At 52.4% G+C, this 15,169-nt stretch overlaps 42 non-coding genes across 42 annotated transcripts; all 42 read right to left on the bottom strand.

Moving 5' to 3' along the window:
* Positions 1–178: 178 nt before the first annotated feature.
* LOC116409304 lies at positions 179–317 on the bottom strand. Its single transcript, XR_004221749.1, has one exon. It is a non-coding gene; the product is annotated as a U4 spliceosomal RNA (small nuclear RNA).
* Positions 318–529: 212 nt separating this feature from the next.
* On the bottom strand, positions 530–668 carry LOC116409316. Its single transcript, XR_004221761.1, has one exon. It is a non-coding gene; the product is annotated as a U4 spliceosomal RNA (small nuclear RNA).
* A 215-nt stretch (positions 669–883) lies between these two features.
* Positions 884–1,022, bottom strand: LOC116409314. The gene has a single exon (XR_004221759.1). It is a non-coding gene; the product is annotated as a U4 spliceosomal RNA (small nuclear RNA).
* Positions 1,023–1,238: 216 nt separating this feature from the next.
* On the bottom strand, positions 1,239–1,378 carry LOC116409291. Its single transcript, XR_004221736.1, has one exon. It is a non-coding gene; the product is annotated as a U4 spliceosomal RNA (small nuclear RNA).
* Positions 1,379–1,593: 215 nt separating this feature from the next.
* Positions 1,594–1,735, bottom strand: LOC116409271. The gene has a single exon (XR_004221716.1). It is a non-coding gene; the product is annotated as a U4 spliceosomal RNA (small nuclear RNA).
* A 217-nt stretch (positions 1,736–1,952) lies between these two features.
* Positions 1,953–2,093, bottom strand: LOC116409200. The gene has a single exon (XR_004221645.1). It is a non-coding gene; the product is annotated as a U4 spliceosomal RNA (small nuclear RNA).
* A 217-nt stretch (positions 2,094–2,310) lies between these two features.
* LOC116409199 lies at positions 2,311–2,451 on the bottom strand. Its single transcript, XR_004221644.1, has one exon. It is a non-coding gene; the product is annotated as a U4 spliceosomal RNA (small nuclear RNA).
* A 217-nt stretch (positions 2,452–2,668) lies between these two features.
* Positions 2,669–2,808, bottom strand: LOC116409298. The gene has a single exon (XR_004221743.1). It is a non-coding gene; the product is annotated as a U4 spliceosomal RNA (small nuclear RNA).
* Positions 2,809–3,024: 216 nt separating this feature from the next.
* LOC116409198 lies at positions 3,025–3,165 on the bottom strand. Its single transcript, XR_004221643.1, has one exon. It is a non-coding gene; the product is annotated as a U4 spliceosomal RNA (small nuclear RNA).
* Positions 3,166–3,382: 217 nt separating this feature from the next.
* LOC116409197 lies at positions 3,383–3,523 on the bottom strand. Its single transcript, XR_004221642.1, has one exon. It is a non-coding gene; the product is annotated as a U4 spliceosomal RNA (small nuclear RNA).
* A 217-nt stretch (positions 3,524–3,740) lies between these two features.
* Positions 3,741–3,881, bottom strand: LOC116409196. Its single transcript, XR_004221641.1, has one exon. It is a non-coding gene; the product is annotated as a U4 spliceosomal RNA (small nuclear RNA).
* Positions 3,882–4,098: 217 nt separating this feature from the next.
* LOC116409194 lies at positions 4,099–4,239 on the bottom strand. The gene has a single exon (XR_004221639.1). It is a non-coding gene; the product is annotated as a U4 spliceosomal RNA (small nuclear RNA).
* Positions 4,240–4,456: 217 nt separating this feature from the next.
* Positions 4,457–4,597, bottom strand: LOC116409193. Its single transcript, XR_004221638.1, has one exon. It is a non-coding gene; the product is annotated as a U4 spliceosomal RNA (small nuclear RNA).
* A 217-nt stretch (positions 4,598–4,814) lies between these two features.
* On the bottom strand, positions 4,815–4,955 carry LOC116409192. The gene has a single exon (XR_004221637.1). It is a non-coding gene; the product is annotated as a U4 spliceosomal RNA (small nuclear RNA).
* Positions 4,956–5,172: 217 nt separating this feature from the next.
* On the bottom strand, positions 5,173–5,312 carry LOC116409297. Its single transcript, XR_004221742.1, has one exon. It is a non-coding gene; the product is annotated as a U4 spliceosomal RNA (small nuclear RNA).
* A 217-nt stretch (positions 5,313–5,529) lies between these two features.
* On the bottom strand, positions 5,530–5,670 carry LOC116409191. Its single transcript, XR_004221636.1, has one exon. It is a non-coding gene; the product is annotated as a U4 spliceosomal RNA (small nuclear RNA).
* A 217-nt stretch (positions 5,671–5,887) lies between these two features.
* On the bottom strand, positions 5,888–6,028 carry LOC116409190. The gene has a single exon (XR_004221635.1). It is a non-coding gene; the product is annotated as a U4 spliceosomal RNA (small nuclear RNA).
* A 217-nt stretch (positions 6,029–6,245) lies between these two features.
* On the bottom strand, positions 6,246–6,386 carry LOC116409189. Its single transcript, XR_004221634.1, has one exon. It is a non-coding gene; the product is annotated as a U4 spliceosomal RNA (small nuclear RNA).
* Positions 6,387–6,603: 217 nt separating this feature from the next.
* On the bottom strand, positions 6,604–6,744 carry LOC116409188. Its single transcript, XR_004221633.1, has one exon. It is a non-coding gene; the product is annotated as a U4 spliceosomal RNA (small nuclear RNA).
* Positions 6,745–6,961: 217 nt separating this feature from the next.
* Positions 6,962–7,102, bottom strand: LOC116409187. Its single transcript, XR_004221632.1, has one exon. It is a non-coding gene; the product is annotated as a U4 spliceosomal RNA (small nuclear RNA).
* Positions 7,103–7,319: 217 nt separating this feature from the next.
* LOC116409186 lies at positions 7,320–7,460 on the bottom strand. Its single transcript, XR_004221631.1, has one exon. It is a non-coding gene; the product is annotated as a U4 spliceosomal RNA (small nuclear RNA).
* Positions 7,461–7,677: 217 nt separating this feature from the next.
* On the bottom strand, positions 7,678–7,818 carry LOC116409185. The gene has a single exon (XR_004221630.1). It is a non-coding gene; the product is annotated as a U4 spliceosomal RNA (small nuclear RNA).
* A 217-nt stretch (positions 7,819–8,035) lies between these two features.
* Positions 8,036–8,176, bottom strand: LOC116409183. The gene has a single exon (XR_004221628.1). It is a non-coding gene; the product is annotated as a U4 spliceosomal RNA (small nuclear RNA).
* Positions 8,177–8,393: 217 nt separating this feature from the next.
* On the bottom strand, positions 8,394–8,534 carry LOC116409182. The gene has a single exon (XR_004221627.1). It is a non-coding gene; the product is annotated as a U4 spliceosomal RNA (small nuclear RNA).
* Positions 8,535–8,751: 217 nt separating this feature from the next.
* On the bottom strand, positions 8,752–8,892 carry LOC116409181. The gene has a single exon (XR_004221626.1). It is a non-coding gene; the product is annotated as a U4 spliceosomal RNA (small nuclear RNA).
* Positions 8,893–9,109: 217 nt separating this feature from the next.
* On the bottom strand, positions 9,110–9,250 carry LOC116409180. The gene has a single exon (XR_004221625.1). It is a non-coding gene; the product is annotated as a U4 spliceosomal RNA (small nuclear RNA).
* Positions 9,251–9,467: 217 nt separating this feature from the next.
* On the bottom strand, positions 9,468–9,608 carry LOC116409179. Its single transcript, XR_004221624.1, has one exon. It is a non-coding gene; the product is annotated as a U4 spliceosomal RNA (small nuclear RNA).
* A 216-nt stretch (positions 9,609–9,824) lies between these two features.
* LOC116409178 lies at positions 9,825–9,965 on the bottom strand. The gene has a single exon (XR_004221623.1). It is a non-coding gene; the product is annotated as a U4 spliceosomal RNA (small nuclear RNA).
* A 217-nt stretch (positions 9,966–10,182) lies between these two features.
* On the bottom strand, positions 10,183–10,323 carry LOC116409177. Its single transcript, XR_004221622.1, has one exon. It is a non-coding gene; the product is annotated as a U4 spliceosomal RNA (small nuclear RNA).
* Positions 10,324–10,540: 217 nt separating this feature from the next.
* On the bottom strand, positions 10,541–10,681 carry LOC116409176. Its single transcript, XR_004221621.1, has one exon. It is a non-coding gene; the product is annotated as a U4 spliceosomal RNA (small nuclear RNA).
* Positions 10,682–10,898: 217 nt separating this feature from the next.
* LOC116409230 lies at positions 10,899–11,039 on the bottom strand. Its single transcript, XR_004221675.1, has one exon. It is a non-coding gene; the product is annotated as a U4 spliceosomal RNA (small nuclear RNA).
* Positions 11,040–11,256: 217 nt separating this feature from the next.
* Positions 11,257–11,397, bottom strand: LOC116409229. The gene has a single exon (XR_004221674.1). It is a non-coding gene; the product is annotated as a U4 spliceosomal RNA (small nuclear RNA).
* Positions 11,398–11,614: 217 nt separating this feature from the next.
* Positions 11,615–11,755, bottom strand: LOC116409175. Its single transcript, XR_004221620.1, has one exon. It is a non-coding gene; the product is annotated as a U4 spliceosomal RNA (small nuclear RNA).
* Positions 11,756–11,972: 217 nt separating this feature from the next.
* Positions 11,973–12,113, bottom strand: LOC116409174. The gene has a single exon (XR_004221619.1). It is a non-coding gene; the product is annotated as a U4 spliceosomal RNA (small nuclear RNA).
* Positions 12,114–12,330: 217 nt separating this feature from the next.
* Positions 12,331–12,471, bottom strand: LOC116409172. The gene has a single exon (XR_004221617.1). It is a non-coding gene; the product is annotated as a U4 spliceosomal RNA (small nuclear RNA).
* Positions 12,472–12,688: 217 nt separating this feature from the next.
* LOC116409171 lies at positions 12,689–12,829 on the bottom strand. The gene has a single exon (XR_004221616.1). It is a non-coding gene; the product is annotated as a U4 spliceosomal RNA (small nuclear RNA).
* A 217-nt stretch (positions 12,830–13,046) lies between these two features.
* On the bottom strand, positions 13,047–13,187 carry LOC116409227. The gene has a single exon (XR_004221672.1). It is a non-coding gene; the product is annotated as a U4 spliceosomal RNA (small nuclear RNA).
* Positions 13,188–13,404: 217 nt separating this feature from the next.
* On the bottom strand, positions 13,405–13,545 carry LOC116409170. Its single transcript, XR_004221615.1, has one exon. It is a non-coding gene; the product is annotated as a U4 spliceosomal RNA (small nuclear RNA).
* A 217-nt stretch (positions 13,546–13,762) lies between these two features.
* Positions 13,763–13,903, bottom strand: LOC116409169. Its single transcript, XR_004221614.1, has one exon. It is a non-coding gene; the product is annotated as a U4 spliceosomal RNA (small nuclear RNA).
* A 217-nt stretch (positions 13,904–14,120) lies between these two features.
* Positions 14,121–14,261, bottom strand: LOC116409168. Its single transcript, XR_004221613.1, has one exon. It is a non-coding gene; the product is annotated as a U4 spliceosomal RNA (small nuclear RNA).
* Positions 14,262–14,478: 217 nt separating this feature from the next.
* Positions 14,479–14,619, bottom strand: LOC116409167. The gene has a single exon (XR_004221612.1). It is a non-coding gene; the product is annotated as a U4 spliceosomal RNA (small nuclear RNA).
* Positions 14,620–14,836: 217 nt separating this feature from the next.
* LOC116409226 lies at positions 14,837–14,977 on the bottom strand. Its single transcript, XR_004221671.1, has one exon. It is a non-coding gene; the product is annotated as a U4 spliceosomal RNA (small nuclear RNA).
* Between the last annotated feature and the right edge of the window lie 192 nt (positions 14,978–15,169).

Raw genomic sequence — 15,169 nt, 5'->3', positions numbered from 1 at the left:
GCGGGCTTCTTTCAAGTGTGGCTACGGCTGCCAGCCGATGCAATGGATTGTGGGAATCCATATGCTAACGAAGCCCTTTCAAAGGGCCGCCTTCCCGTCGCGCCGTAACCAAAGCACCCTTCTCCAGCGCAACACCAGGCAAGCGAGCCAACATCTGCCTTTTAACCAAGCACATCAGTCTCTGAGAGACTGTCAAAAATTGCCAGTGCTGACTATATTTCAAGTCATCACGGCGGGGTATTGGAAAAGTTTTCAAATAGCAATAATCACGCCTCGGTTTGACCTCATTGGCTATGATACTGCCACTGCGCAAAGCTGATTGGGCCCCTGCCTAAGTTAAGGGGCCCTTGTGACGGGCTTCTTTCAAGTGTGCTACGGCTGCCCAGCCGATGCAATGGATTGTGGGAATCCATATGCTAACGAAGCCCTTTCAAAGGCCGCCTTCCCGTCGCGCCGTAACCAAAGCACCCTTCTCCAGCGCAACACCAGGCAAGCGAGCCAACATCTGCCTTTTAACCAAGCACATCAGTCTCCTGAGAGACTGTCAAAAATTGCCAGTGCTGACTATATTTTCAAGTCATCACGGCGGGGTATGGGAAAAGTTTCAATTAGCAATAATCACGCCTCGTTTGACCTCATTGGCTATGATACTGCCACTGCGCAAAGCTGATTGGGCCCCTGCCTAAGTTAAGGGGCCCCTTGTGGACGGGCTTCTTTCAAGTGTGGCTACGCTGCCCAGCCGATGCAATGGATTGTGGGAATCCATATGCTAAACGAAGCCCTTCAAAGGCCGCCTTCCCGTCGCGCCCGTAACCAAAGCACCCTTCTCCAGCGCAACACCAGGCGAACGAGCCAACATCTGCCTTTTAACCAAGCACATCAGTCTCCTGAGAGACTGTCAAAATTGCCAGTGCTGACTATATTTCAAGTCATCACGCGGGTATTGGGAAAAGTTTTCAATTAGCAATAATCACGCCTCGGTTTGACCTCATTGGCTATGATACTGCCACTGCCGCAAAGCTGATTGGGCCCCTGCCTAAGTTAAGGGGCCCCTTGTGGGACGGGCTTCTTTCAAGTGTGGCTACGGCTGCCCAGCCGTGCAATGGATTGTGGGAATCCATATGCTAACGAAGCCCTTTCAAAGGGCCGCCTTCCCGTCGCGCCGTAACCAAAGCACCCTTCTCCAGCGCAACACCAGGCGGAGCGAGCCACATCTGCCTTTTAACCAAGCACATCAGTCTCCTGAGAGACTGTCAAAAATTGCCAGTGCTGACTATATTTCAAGTCATCACGGCGGGGTATGGGAAAAGTTTTCAATTAGCAATAATCACGCCTCGGTTTGACCTCATTGGCTATGATACTGCCACTGCGCAAAGCTGATTGGGCCCCTGCCTAAGTTAAGGGGCCCCTTGTGGACGGGCTTCTTTCAAGTGTGGCTACGGCTGCCCAGCCGATGCAATGGATTGTGGGAATCCATATGCTAACGAAGCCCTTTCAAAGGGCCGCCTTCCCGTCGCGCCGTAACCAAAGCACCCTTCTCCAGCGCAACACCAGGCAAGCGAGCCAACATCTGCCTTTAACCAAGCACATCAGTCTCCTGAGAGACTGTCAAAAATTGCCAGTGCTGACTATATTTCAAGTCATCACGGCGGGGGTATTGGGAAAAGTTTTCAATTAGCAATAATCACGCCTCGGTTTGACCTCATTGGCTATGATACTGCCACTGCGCAAAGCTGATTGGGCCCCTGCCTAAGTTAAGGGGCCCCTTGTGGGACGGGCTTCTTTCAAGTGTGGCTACGGCTGCCCAGCCGATGCAATGGATTGTGGGAATCCATATGCTAACGAAGCCCTTTCAAAGGGCCGCCTTCCCGTCGCGCCGTAACCAAAGCACCCTTCTCCAGCGCAACACCAGGCGAGCGAGCCAACATCTGCCTTTTAACCAAGCACATCAGTCTCCTGAGAGACTGTCAAAAATTGCCAGTGCTGACTATATTTCAAGTCATCACGGCGGGGTATTGGGAAAAGTTTTCAATTAGCAATAATCACGCCTCGGTTTGACCTCATTGGCTATGATACTGCCACTGCGCAAAGCTGATTGGGCCCCTGCCTAAGTTAAGGGGCCCCTTGTGGGACGGGCTTCTTTCAAGTGTGGCTACGGCTGCCCAGCCGATGCAATGGATTGTGGGAATCCATATGCTAACGAAGCCCTTTCAAAGGGCCGCCTTCCCGTCGCGCCGTAACCAAAGCACCCTTCTCCAGCGCAACACCAGGCGAGCGAGCCAACATCTGCCTTTTAACCAAGCACATCAGTCTCCTGAGAGACTGTCAAAAATTGCCAGTGCTGACTATATTTCAAGTCATCACGGCGGGGTATTGGGAAAAGTTTTCAATTAGCAATAATCACGCCTCGGTTTGACCTCATTGGCTATGATACTGCCACTGCGCAAAGCTGATTGGGCCCCTGCCTAAGTTAAGGGGCCCCTTGTGGGACGGGCTTCTTTCAAGTGTGGCTACGGCTGCCCAGCCGATGCAATGGATTGTGGGAATCCATATGCTAACGAAGCCCTTTCAAAGGGCCGCCTTCCCGTCGCGCCGTAACCAAAGCACCCTTCTCCAGCGCAACACCAGGCGAGCGAGCCAACATCTGCCTTTTAACCAAGCACATCAGTCTCCTGAGAGACTGTCAAAATTGCCAGTGCTGACTATATTTCAAGTCATCACGGCGGGGTATTGGGAAAAGTTTTCAATTAGCAATAATCACGCCTCGGTTTGACCTCATTGGCTATGATACTGCCACTGCGCAAAGCTGATTGGGCCCCTGCCTAAGTTAAGGGCCCCTTGTGGGACGGGCTTCTTTCAAGTGTGGCTACGGCTGCCCAGCCGATGCAATGGATTGTGGGAATCCATATGCTAACGAAGCCCTTTCAAAGGGCCGCCTTCCCGTCGCGCCGTAACCAAAGCACCCTTCTCCAGCGCAACACCAGGCGAGCGAGCCAACATCTGCCTTTTAACCAAGCACATCAGTCTCCTGAGAGACTGTCAAAAATTGCCAGTGCTGACTATATTTCAAGTCATCACGGCGGGGTATTGGGAAAAGTTTTCAATTAGCAATAATCACGCCTCGGTTTGACCTCATTGGCTATGATACTGCCACTGCGCAAAGCTGATTGGGCCCCTGCCTAAGTTAAGGGGCCCCTTGTGGGACGGGCTTCTTTCAAGTGTGGCTACGGCTGCCCAGCCGATGCAATGGATTGTGGGAATCCATATGCTAACGAAGCCCTTTCAAAGGGCCGCCTTCCCGTCGCGCCGTAACCAAAGCACCCTTCTCCAGCGCAACACCAGGCGAGCGAGCCAACATCTGCCTTTTAACCAAGCACATCAGTCTCCTGAGAGACTGTCAAAAATTGCCAGTGCTGACTATATTTCAAGTCATCACGGCGGGGTATTGGGAAAAGTTTTCAATTAGCAATAATCACGCCTCGGTTTGACCTCATTGGCTATGATACTGCCACTGCGCAAAGCTGATTGGGCCCCTGCCTAAGTTAAGGGGCCCCTTGTGGGACGGGCTTCTTTCAAGTGTGGCTACGGCTGCCCAGCCGATGCAATGGATTGTGGGAATCCATATGCTAACGAAGCCCTTTCAAAGGGCCGCCTTCCCGTCGCGCCGTAACCAAAGCACCCTTCTCCAGCGCAACACCAGGCGAGCGAGCCAACATCTGCCTTTTAACCAAGCACATCAGTCTCCTGAGAGACTGTCAAAAATTGCCAGTGCTGACTATATTTCAAGTCATCACGGCGGGGTATTGGGAAAAGTTTTCAATTAGCAATAATCACGCCTCGGTTTGACCTCATTGGCTATGATACTGCCACTGCGCAAAGCTGATTGGGCCCCTGCCTAAGTTAAGGGGCCCCTTGTGGGACGGGCTTCTTTCAAGTGTGGCTACGGCTGCCCAGCCGATGCAATGGATTGTGGGAATCCATATGCTAACGAAGCCCTTTCAAAGGGCCGCCTTCCCGTCGCGCCGTAACCAAAGCACCCTTCTCCAGCGCAACACCAGGCGAGCGAGCCAACATCTGCCTTTTAACCAAGCACATCAGTCTCCTGAGAGACTGTCAAAAATTGCCAGTGCTGACTATATTTCAAGTCATCACGGCGGGGTATTGGGAAAAGTTTTCAATTAGCAATAATCACGCCTCGGTTTGACCTCATTGGCTATGATACTGCCACTGCGCAAAGCTGATTGGGCCCCTGCCTAAGTTAAGGGGCCCCTTGTGGGACGGGCTTCTTTCAAGTGTGGCTACGGCTGCCCAGCCGATGCAATGGATTGTGGGAATCCATATGCTAACGAAGCCCTTTCAAAGGGCCGCCTTCCCGTCGCGCCGTAACCAAAGCACCCTTCTCCAGCGCAACACCAGGCGAGCGAGCCAACATCTGCCTTTTAACCAAGCACATCAGTCTCCTGAGAGACTGTCAAAAATTGCCAGTGCTGACTATATTTCAAGTCATCACGGCGGGGTATTGGGAAAAGTTTTCAATTAGCAATAATCACGCCTCGGTTTGACCTCATTGGCTATGATACTGCCACTGCGCAAAGCTGATTGGGCCCCTGCCTAAGTTAAGGGGCCCCTTGTGGGACGGGCTTCTTTCAAGTGTGGCTACGGCTGCCCAGCCGATGCAATGGATTGTGGGAATCCATATGCTAACGAAGCCCTTTCAAAGGGCCGCCTTCCCGTCGCGCCGTAACCAAAGCACCCTTCTCCAGCGCAACACCAGGCGAGCGAGCCAACATCTGCCTTTTAACCAAGCACATCAGTCTCCTGAGAGACTGTCAAAAATTGCCAGTGCTGACTATATTTCAAGTCATCACGGCGGGGTATTGGGAAAAGTTTTCAATTAGCAATAATCACGCCTCGGTTTGACCTCATTGGCTATGATACTGCCACTGCGCAAAGCTGATTGGGCCCCTGCCTAAGTTAAGGGGCCCCTTGTGGGACGGGCTTCTTTCAAGTGTGGCTACGGCTGCCCAGCCGATGCAATGGATTGTGGGAATCCATATGCTAACGAAGCCCTTTCAAAGGGCCGCCTTCCCGTCGCGCCGTAACCAAAGCACCCTTCTCCAGCGCAACACCAGGCGAGCGAGCCAACATCTGCCTTTTAACCAAGCACATCAGTCTCCTGAGAGACTGTCAAAATTGCCAGTGCTGACTATATTTCAAGTCATCACGGCGGGGTATTGGGAAAAGTTTTCAATTAGCAATAATCACGCCTCGGTTTGACCTCATTGGCTATGATACTGCCACTGCGCAAAGCTGATTGGGCCCCTGCCTAAGTTAAGGGGCCCCTTGTGGGACGGGCTTCTTTCAAGTGTGGCTACGGCTGCCCAGCCGATGCAATGGATTGTGGGAATCCATATGCTAACGAAGCCCTTTCAAAGGGCCGCCTTCCCGTCGCGCCGTAACCAAAGCACCCTTCTCCAGCGCAACACCAGGCGAGCGAGCCAACATCTGCCTTTTAACCAAGCACATCAGTCTCCTGAGAGACTGTCAAAAATTGCCAGTGCTGACTATATTTCAAGTCATCACGGCGGGGTATTGGGAAAAGTTTTCAATTAGCAATAATCACGCCTCGGTTTGACCTCATTGGCTATGATACTGCCACTGCGCAAAGCTGATTGGGCCCCTGCCTAAGTTAAGGGGCCCCTTGTGGGACGGGCTTCTTTCAAGTGTGGCTACGGCTGCCCAGCCGATGCAATGGATTGTGGGAATCCATATGCTAACGAAGCCCTTTCAAAGGGCCGCCTTCCCGTCGCGCCGTAACCAAAGCACCCTTCTCCAGCGCAACACCAGGCGAGCGAGCCAACATCTGCCTTTTAACCAAGCACATCAGTCTCCTGAGAGACTGTCAAAAATTGCCAGTGCTGACTATATTTCAAGTCATCACGGCGGGGTATTGGGAAAAGTTTTCAATTAGCAATAATCACGCCTCGGTTTGACCTCATTGGCTATGATACTGCCACTGCGCAAAGCTGATTGGGCCCCTGCCTAAGTTAAGGGGCCCCTTGTGGGACGGGCTTCTTTCAAGTGTGGCTACGGCTGCCCAGCCGATGCAATGGATTGTGGGAATCCATATGCTAACGAAGCCCTTTCAAAGGGCCGCCTTCCCGTCGCGCCGTAACCAAAGCACCCTTCTCCAGCGCAACACCAGGCGAGCGAGCCAACATCTGCCTTTTAACCAAGCACATCAGTCTCCTGAGAGACTGTCAAAAATTGCCAGTGCTGACTATATTTCAAGTCATCACGGCGGGGTATTGGGAAAAGTTTTCAATTAGCAATAATCACGCCTCGGTTTGACCTCATTGGCTATGATACTGCCACTGCGCAAAGCTGATTGGGCCCCTGCCTAAGTTAAGGGGCCCCTTGTGGGACGGGCTTCTTTCAAGTGTGGCTACGGCTGCCCAGCCGATGCAATGGATTGTGGGAATCCATATGCTAACGAAGCCCTTTCAAAGGGCCGCCTTCCCGTCGCGCCGTAACCAAAGCACCCTTCTCCAGCGCAACACCAGGCGAGCGAGCCAACATCTGCCTTTTAACCAAGCACATCAGTCTCCTGAGAGACTGTCAAAAATTGCCAGTGCTGACTATATTTCAAGTCATCACGGCGGGGTATTGGGAAAAGTTTTCAATTAGCAATAATCACGCCTCGGTTTGACCTCATTGGCTATGATACTGCCACTGCGCAAAGCTGATTGGGCCCCTGCCTAAGTTAAGGGGCCCCTTGTGGGACGGGCTTCTTTCAAGTGTGGCTACGGCTGCCCAGCCGATGCAATGGATTGTGGGAATCCATATGCTAACGAAGCCCTTTCAAAGGGCCGCCTTCCCGTCGCGCCGTAACCAAAGCACCCTTCTCCAGCGCAACACCAGGCGAGCGAGCCAACATCTGCCTTTTAACCAAGCACATCAGTCTCCTGAGAGACTGTCAAAAATTGCCAGTGCTGACTATATTTCAAGTCATCACGGCGGGGTATTGGGAAAAGTTTTCAATTAGCAATAATCACGCCTCGGTTTGACCTCATTGGCTATGATACTGCCACTGCGCAAAGCTGATTGGGCCCCTGCCTAAGTTAAGGGGCCCCTTGTGGGACGGGCTTCTTTCAAGTGTGGCTACGGCTGCCCAGCCGATGCAATGGATTGTGGGAATCCATATGCTAACGAAGCCCTTTCAAAGGGCCGCCTTCCCGTCGCGCCGTAACCAAAGCACCCTTCTCCAGCGCAACACCAGGCGAGCGAGCCAACATCTGCCTTTTAACCAAGCACATCAGTCTCCTGAGAGACTGTCAAAAATTGCCAGTGCTGACTATATTTCAAGTCATCACGGCGGGGTATTGGGAAAAGTTTTCAATTAGCAATAATCACGCCTCGGTTTGACCTCATTGGCTATGATACTGCCACTGCGCAAAGCTGATTGGGCCCCTGCCTAAGTTAAGGGGCCCCTTGTGGGACGGGCTTCTTTCAAGTGTGGCTACGGCTGCCCAGCCGATGCAATGGATTGTGGGAATCCATATGCTAACGAAGCCCTTTCAAAGGGCCGCCTTCCCGTCGCGCCGTAACCAAAGCACCCTTCTCCAGCGCAACACCAGGCAAGCGAGCCAACATCTGCCTTTTAACCAAGCACATCAGTCTCCTGAGAGACTGTCAAAAATTGCCAGTGCTGACTATATTTCAAGTCATCACGGCGGGGTATTGGGAAAAGTTTTCAATTAGCAATAATCACGCCTCGGTTTGACCTCATTGGCTATGATACTGCCACTGCGCAAAGCTGATTGGGCCCCTGCCTAAGTTAAGGGGCCCCTTGTGGGACGGGCTTCTTTCAAGTGTGGCTACGGCTGCCCAGCCGATGCAATGGATTGTGGGAATCCATATGCTAACGAAGCCCTTTCAAAGGGCCGCCTTCCCGTCGCGCCGTAACCAAAGCACCCTTCTCCAGCGCAACACCAGGCGAGCGAGCCAACATCTGCCTTTTAACCAAGCACATCAGTCTCCTGAGAGACTGTCAAAAATTGCCAGTGCTGACTATATTTCAAGTCATCACGGCGGGGTATTGGGAAAAGTTTTCAATTAGCAATAATCACGCCTCGGTTTGACCTCATTGGCTATGATACTGCCACTGCGCAAAGCTGATTGGGCCCCTGCCTAAGTTAAGGGGCCCCTTGTGGGACGGGCTTCTTTCAAGTGTGGCTACGGCTGCCCAGCCGATGCAATGGATTGTGGGAATCCATATGCTAACGAAGCCCTTTCAAAGGGCCGCCTTCCCGTCGCGCCGTAACCAAAGCACCCTTCTCCAGCGCAACACCAGGCGAGCGAGCCAACATCTGCCTTTTAACCAAGCACATCAGTCTCCTGAGAGACTGTCAAAAATTGCCAGTGCTGACTATATTTCAAGTCATCACGGCGGGGTATTGGGAAAAGTTTTCAATTAGCAATAATCACGCCTCGGTTTGACCTCATTGGCTATGATACTGCCACTGCGCAAAGCTGATTGGGCCCCTGCCTAAGTTAAGGGGCCCCTTGTGGGACGGGCTTCTTTCAAGTGTGGCTACGGCTGCCCAGCCGATGCAATGGATTGTGGGAATCCATATGCTAACGAAGCCCTTTCAAAGGGCCGCCTTCCCGTCGCGCCGTAACCAAAGCACCCTTCTCCAGCGCAACACCAGGCAAGCGAGCCAACATCTGCCTTTTAACCAAGCACATCAGTCTCCTGAGAGACTGTCAAAAATTGCCAGTGCTGACTATATTTCAAGTCATCACGGCGGGGTATTGGGAAAAGTTTTCAATTAGCAATAATCACGCCTCGGTTTGACCTCATTGGCTATGATACTGCCACTGCGCAAAGCTGATTGGGCCCCTGCCTAAGTTAAGGGGCCCCTTGTGGGACGGGCTTCTTTCAAGTGTGGCTACGGCTGCCCAGCCGATGCAATGGATTGTGGGAATCCATATGCTAACGAAGCCCTTTCAAAGGGCCGCCTTCCCGTCGCGCCGTAACCAAAGCACCCTTCTCCAGCGCAACACCAGGCGAGCGAGCCAACATCTGCCTTTTAACCAAGCACATCAGTCTCCTGAGAGACTGTCAAAAATTGCCAGTGCTGACTATATTTCAAGTCATCACGGCGGGGTATTGGGAAAAGTTTTCAATTAGCAATAATCACGCCTCGGTTTGACCTCATTGGCTATGATACTGCCACTGCGCAAAGCTGATTGGGCCCCTGCCTAAGTTAAGGGGCCCCTTGTGGGACGGGCTTCTTTCAAGTGTGGCTACGGCTGCCCAGCCGATGCAATGGATTGTGGGAATCCATATGCTAACGAAGCCCTTTCAAAGGGCCGCCTTCCCGTCGCGCCGTAACCAAAGCACCCTTCTCCAGCGCAACACCAGGCGAGCGAGCCAACATCTGCCTTTTAACCAAGCACATCAGTCTCCTGAGAGACTGTCAAAAATTGCCAGTGCTGACTATATTTCAAGTCATCACGGCGGGGTATTGGGAAAAGTTTTCAATTAGCAATAATCACGCCTCGGTTTGACCTCATTGGCTATGATACTGCCACTGCGCAAAGCTGATTGGGCCCCTGCCTAAGTTAAGGGCCCCTTGTGGGACGGGCTTCTTTCAAGTGTGGCTACGGCTGCCCAGCCGATGCAATGGATTGTGGGAATCCATATGCTAACGAAGCCCTTTCAAAGGGCCGCCTTCCCGTCGCGCCGTAACCAAAGCACCCTTCTCCAGCGCAACACCAGGCGAGCGAGCCAACATCTGCCTTTTAACCAAGCACATCAGTCTCCTGAGAGACTGTCAAAAATTGCCAGTGCTGACTATATTTCAAGTCATCACGGCGGGGTATTGGGAAAAGTTTTCAATTAGCAATAATCACGCCTCGGTTTGACCTCATTGGCTATGATACTGCCACTGCGCAAAGCTGATTGGGCCCCTGCCTAAGTTAAGGGGCCCCTTGTGGGACGGGCTTCTTTCAAGTGTGGCTACGGCTGCCCAGCCGATGCAATGGATTGTGGGAATCCATATGCTAACGAAGCCCTTTCAAAGGGCCGCCTTCCCGTCGCGCCGTAACCAAAGCACCCTTCTCCAGCGCAACACCAGGCGAGCGAGCCAACATCTGCCTTTTAACCAAGCACATCAGTCTCCTGAGAGACTGTCAAAAATTGCCAGTGCTGACTATATTTCAAGTCATCACGGCGGGGTATTGGGAAAAGTTTTCAATTAGCAATAATCACGCCTCGGTTTGACCTCATTGGCTATGATACTGCCACTGCGCAAAGCTGATTGGGCCCCTGCCTAAGTTAAGGGGCCCCTTGTGGGACGGGCTTCTTTCAAGTGTGGCTACGGCTGCCCAGCCGATGCAATGGATTGTGGGAATCCATATGCTAACGAAGCCCTTTCAAAGGGCCGCCTTCCCGTCGCGCCGTAACCAAAGCACCCTTCTCCAGCGCAACACCAGGCGAGCGAGCCAACATCTGCCTTTTAACCAAGCACATCAGTCTCCTGAGAGACTGTCAAAAATTGCCAGTGCTGACTATATTTCAAGTCATCACGGCGGGGTATTGGGAAAAGTTTTCAATTAGCAATAATCACGCCTCGGTTTGACCTCATTGGCTATGATACTGCCACTGCGCAAAGCTGATTGGGCCCCTGCCTAAGTTAAGGGGCCCCTTGTGGGACGGGCTTCTTTCAAGTGTGGCTACGGCTGCCCAGCCGATGCAATGGATTGTGGGAATCCATATGCTAACGAAGCCCTTTCAAAGGGCCGCCTTCCCGTCGCGCCGTAACCAAAGCACCCTTCTCCAGCGCAACACCAGGCAAGCGAGCCAACATCTGCCTTTTAACCAAGCACATCAGTCTCCTGAGAGACTGTCAAAAATTGCCAGTGCTGACTATATTTCAAGTCATCACGGCGGGGTATTGGGAAAAGTTTTCAATTAGCAATAATCACGCCTCGGTTTGACCTCATTGGCTATGATACTGCCACTGCGCAAAGCTGATTGGGCCCCTGCCTAAGTTAAGGGGCCCCTTGTGGGACGGGCTTCTTTCAAGTGTGGCTACGGCTGCCCAGCCGATGCAATGGATTGTGGGAATCCATATGCTAACGAAGCCCTTTCAAAGGGCCGCCTTCCCGTCGCGCCGTAACCAAAGCACCCTTCTCCAGCGCAACACCAGGCGAGCGAGCCAACATCTGCCTTTTAACCAAGCACATCAGTCTCCTGAGAGACTGTCAAAAATTGCCAGTGCTGACTATATTTCAAGTCATCACGGCGGGGTATTGGGAAAAGTTTTCAATTAGCAATAATCACGCCTCGGTTTGACCTCATTGGCTATGATACTGCCACTGCGCAAAGCTGATTGGGCCCCTGCCTAAGTTAAGGGGCCCCTTGTGGGACGGGCTTCTTTCAAGTGTGGCTACGGCTGCCCAGCCGATGCAATGGATTGTGGGAATCCATATGCTAACGAAGCCCTTTCAAAGGGCCGCCTTCCCGTCGCGCCGTAACCAAAGCACCCTTCTCCAGCGCAACACCAGGCAAGCGAGCCAACATCTGCCTTTTAACCAAGCACATCAGTCTCCTGAGAGACTGTCAAAAATTGCCAGTGCTGACTATATTTCAAGTCATCACGGCGGGGTATTGGGAAAAGTTTTCAATTAGCAATAATCACGCCTCGGTTTGACCTCATTGGCTATGATACTGCCACTGCGCAAAGCTGATTGGGCCCCTGCCTAAGTTAAGGGGCCCCTTGTGGGACGGGCTTCTTTCAAGTGTGGCTACGGCTGCCCAGCCGATGCAATGGATTGTGGGAATCCATATGCTAACGAAGCCCTTTCAAAGGGCCGCCTTCCCGTCGCGCCGTAACCAAAGCACCCTTCTCCAGCGCAACACCAGGCAAGCGAGCCAACATCTGCCTTTTAACCAAGCACATCAGTCTCCTGAGAGACTGTCAAAAATTGCCAGTGCTGACTATATTTCAAGTCATCACGGCGGGGTATTGGGAAAAGTTTTCAATTAGCAATAATCACGCCTCGGTTTGACCTCATTGGCTATGATACTGCCACTGCGCAAAGCTGATTGGGCCCCTGCCTAAGTTAAGGGGCCCCTTGTGGGACGGGCTTCTTTCAAGTGTGGCTACGGCTGCCCAGCCGATGCAATGGATTGTGGGAATCCATATGCTAACGAAGCCCTTTCAAAGGGCCGCCTTCCCGTCGCGCCGTAACCAAAGCACCCTTCTCCAGCGCAACACCAGGCAAGCGAGCCAACATCTGCCTTTTAACCAAGCACATCAGTCTCCTGAGAGACTGTCAAAAATTGCCAGTGCTGACTATATTTCAAGTCATCACGGCGGGGTATTGGGAAAAGTTTTCAATTAGCAATAATCACGCCTCGGTTTGACCTCATTGGCTATGATACTGCCACTGCGCAAAGCTGATTGGGCCCCTGCCTAAGTTAAGGGGCCCCTTGTGGGACGGGCTTCTTTCAAGTGTGGCTACGGCTGCCCAGCCGATGCAATGGATTGTGGGAATCCATATGCTAACGAAGCCCTTTCAAAGGGCCGCCTTCCCGTCGCGCCGTAACCAAAGCACCCTTCTCCAGCGCAACACCAGGCAAGCGAGCCAACATCTGCCTTTTAACCAAGCACATCAGTCTCCTGAGAGACTGTCAAAAATTGCCAGTGCTGACTATATTTCAAGTCATCACGGCGGGGTATTGGGAAAAGTTTTCAATTAGCAATAATCACGCCTCGGTTTGACCTCATTGGCTATGATACTGCCACTGCGCAAAGCTGATTGGGCCCCTGCCTAAGTTAAGGGGCCCCTTGTGGGACGGGCTTCTTTCAAGTGTGGCTACGGCTGCCCAGCCGATGCAATGGATTGTGGGAATCCATATGCTAACGAAGCCCTTTCAAAGGGCCGCCTTCCCGTCGCGCCGTAACCAAAGCACCCTTCTCCAGCGCAACACCAGGCAAGCGAGCCAACATCTGCCTTTTAACCAAGCACATCAGTCTCCTGAGAGACTGTCAAAAATTGCCAGTGCTGACTATATTTCAAGTCATCACGGCGGGGTATTGGGAAAAGTTTTCAATTAGCAATAATCACGCCTCGGTTTGACCTCATTGGCTATGATACTGCCACTGCGCAAAGCTGATTGGGCCCCTGCCTAAGTTAAGGGGCCCCTTGTGGGACGGGCTTCTTTCAAGTGTGGCTACGGCTGCCCAGCCGATGCAATGGATTGTGGGAATCCATATGCTAACGAAGCCCTTTCAAAGGGCCGCCTTCCCGTCGCGCCGTAACCAAAGCACCCTTCTCCAGCGCAACACCAGGCAAGCGAGCCAACATCTGCCTTTTAACCAAGCACATCAGTCTCCTGAGAGACTGTCAAAAATTGCCAGTGCTGACTATATTTCAAGTCATCACGGCGGGGTATTGGGAAAAGTTTTCAATTAGCAATAATCACGCCTCGGTTTGACCTCATTGGCTATGATACTGCCACTGCGCAAAGCTGATTGGGCCCCTGCCTAAGTTAAGGGGCCCCTTGTGGGACGGGCTTCTTTCAAGTGTGGCTACGGCTGCCCAGCCGATGCAATGGATTGTGGGAATCCATATGCTAACGAAGCCCTTTCAAAGGGCCGCCTTCCCGTCGCGCCGTAACCAAAGCACCCTTCTCCAGCGCAACACCAGGCAAGCGAGCCAACATCTGCCTTTTAACCAAGCACATCAGTCTCCTGAGAGACTGTCAAAAATTGCCAGTGCTGACTATATTTCAAGTCATCACGGCGGGGTATTGGGAAAAGTTTTCAATTAGCAATAATCACGCCTCGGTTTGACCTCATTGGCTATGATACTGCCACTGCGCAAAGCTGATTGGGCCCCTGCCTAAGTTAAGGGGCCCCTTGTGGGACGGGCTTCTTTCAAGTGTGGCTACGGCTGCCCAGCCGATGCAATGGATTGTGGGAATCCATATGCTAACGAAGCCCTTTCAAAGGGCCGCCTTCCCGTCGCGCCGTAACCAAAGCACCCTTCTCCAGCGCAACACCAGGCAAGCGAGCCAACATCTGCCTTTTAACCAAGCACATCAGTCTCCTGAGAGACTGTCAAAAATTGCCAGTGCTGACTATATTTCAAGTCATCACGGCGGGGTATTGGGAAAAGTTTTCAATTAGCAATAATCACGCCTCGGTTTGACCTCATTGGCTATGATACTGCCACTGCGCAAAGCTGATTGGGCCCCTGCCTAAGTTAAGGGGCCCCTTGTGGGACGGGCTTCTTTCAAGTGTGGCTACGGCTGCCCAGCCGATGCAATGGATTGTGGGAATCCATATGCTAACGAAGCCCTTTCAAAGGGCCGCCTTCCCGTCGCGCCGTAACCAAAGCACCCTTCTCCAGCGCAACACCAGGCAAGCGAGCCAACATCTGCCTTTTAACCAAGCACATCAGTCTCCTGAGAGACTGTCAAAAATTGCCAGTGCTGACTATATTTCAAGTCATCACGGCGGGGTATTGGGAAAAGTTTTCAATTAGCAATAATCACGCCTCGGTTTGACCTCATTGGCTATGATACTGCCACTGCGCAAAGCTGATTGGGCCCCTGCCTAAGTTAAGGGGCCCCTTGTGGGACGGGCTTCTTTCAAGTGTGGCTACGGCTGCCCAGCCGATGCAATGGATTGTGGGAATCCATATGCTAACGAAGCCCTTTCAAAGGGCCGCCTTCCCGTCGCGCCGTAACCAAAGCACCCTTCTCCAGCGCAACACCAGGCAAGCGAGCCAACATCTGCCTTTTAACCAAGCACATCAGTCTCCTGAGAGACTGTCAAAAATTGCCAGTGCTGACTATATTTCAAGTCATCACGGCGGGGTATTGGGAAAAGTTTTCAATTAGCAATAATCACGCCTCGGTTTGACCTCATTGGCTATGATACTGCCACTGCGCAAAGCTGATTGGGCCCCTGCCTAAGTTAAGGGGCCCCTTGTGGGACGGGCTTCTTTCAAGTGTGGCTACGGCTGCCCAGCCGATGCAATGGATTGTGGGAATCCATATGCTAACGAAGCCCTTTCAAAGGGCCGCCTTCCCGTCGCGCCGTAACCAAAGCACCCTTCTCCAGCGCAACACCAGGCAAGCGAGCCAACA

The sequence above is a fragment of the Xenopus tropicalis genome, chromosome 2, assembly GCF_000004195.4.
Source record: "Xenopus tropicalis strain Nigerian chromosome 2, UCB_Xtro_10.0, whole genome shotgun sequence".
NCBI classification, from domain to species: domain Eukaryota; kingdom Metazoa; phylum Chordata; class Amphibia; order Anura; family Pipidae; genus Xenopus; species Xenopus tropicalis.
The sequence above is the reverse complement of the archived record's forward strand: the minus strand, read 5'-3'. Positions and strand labels throughout refer to the sequence as shown.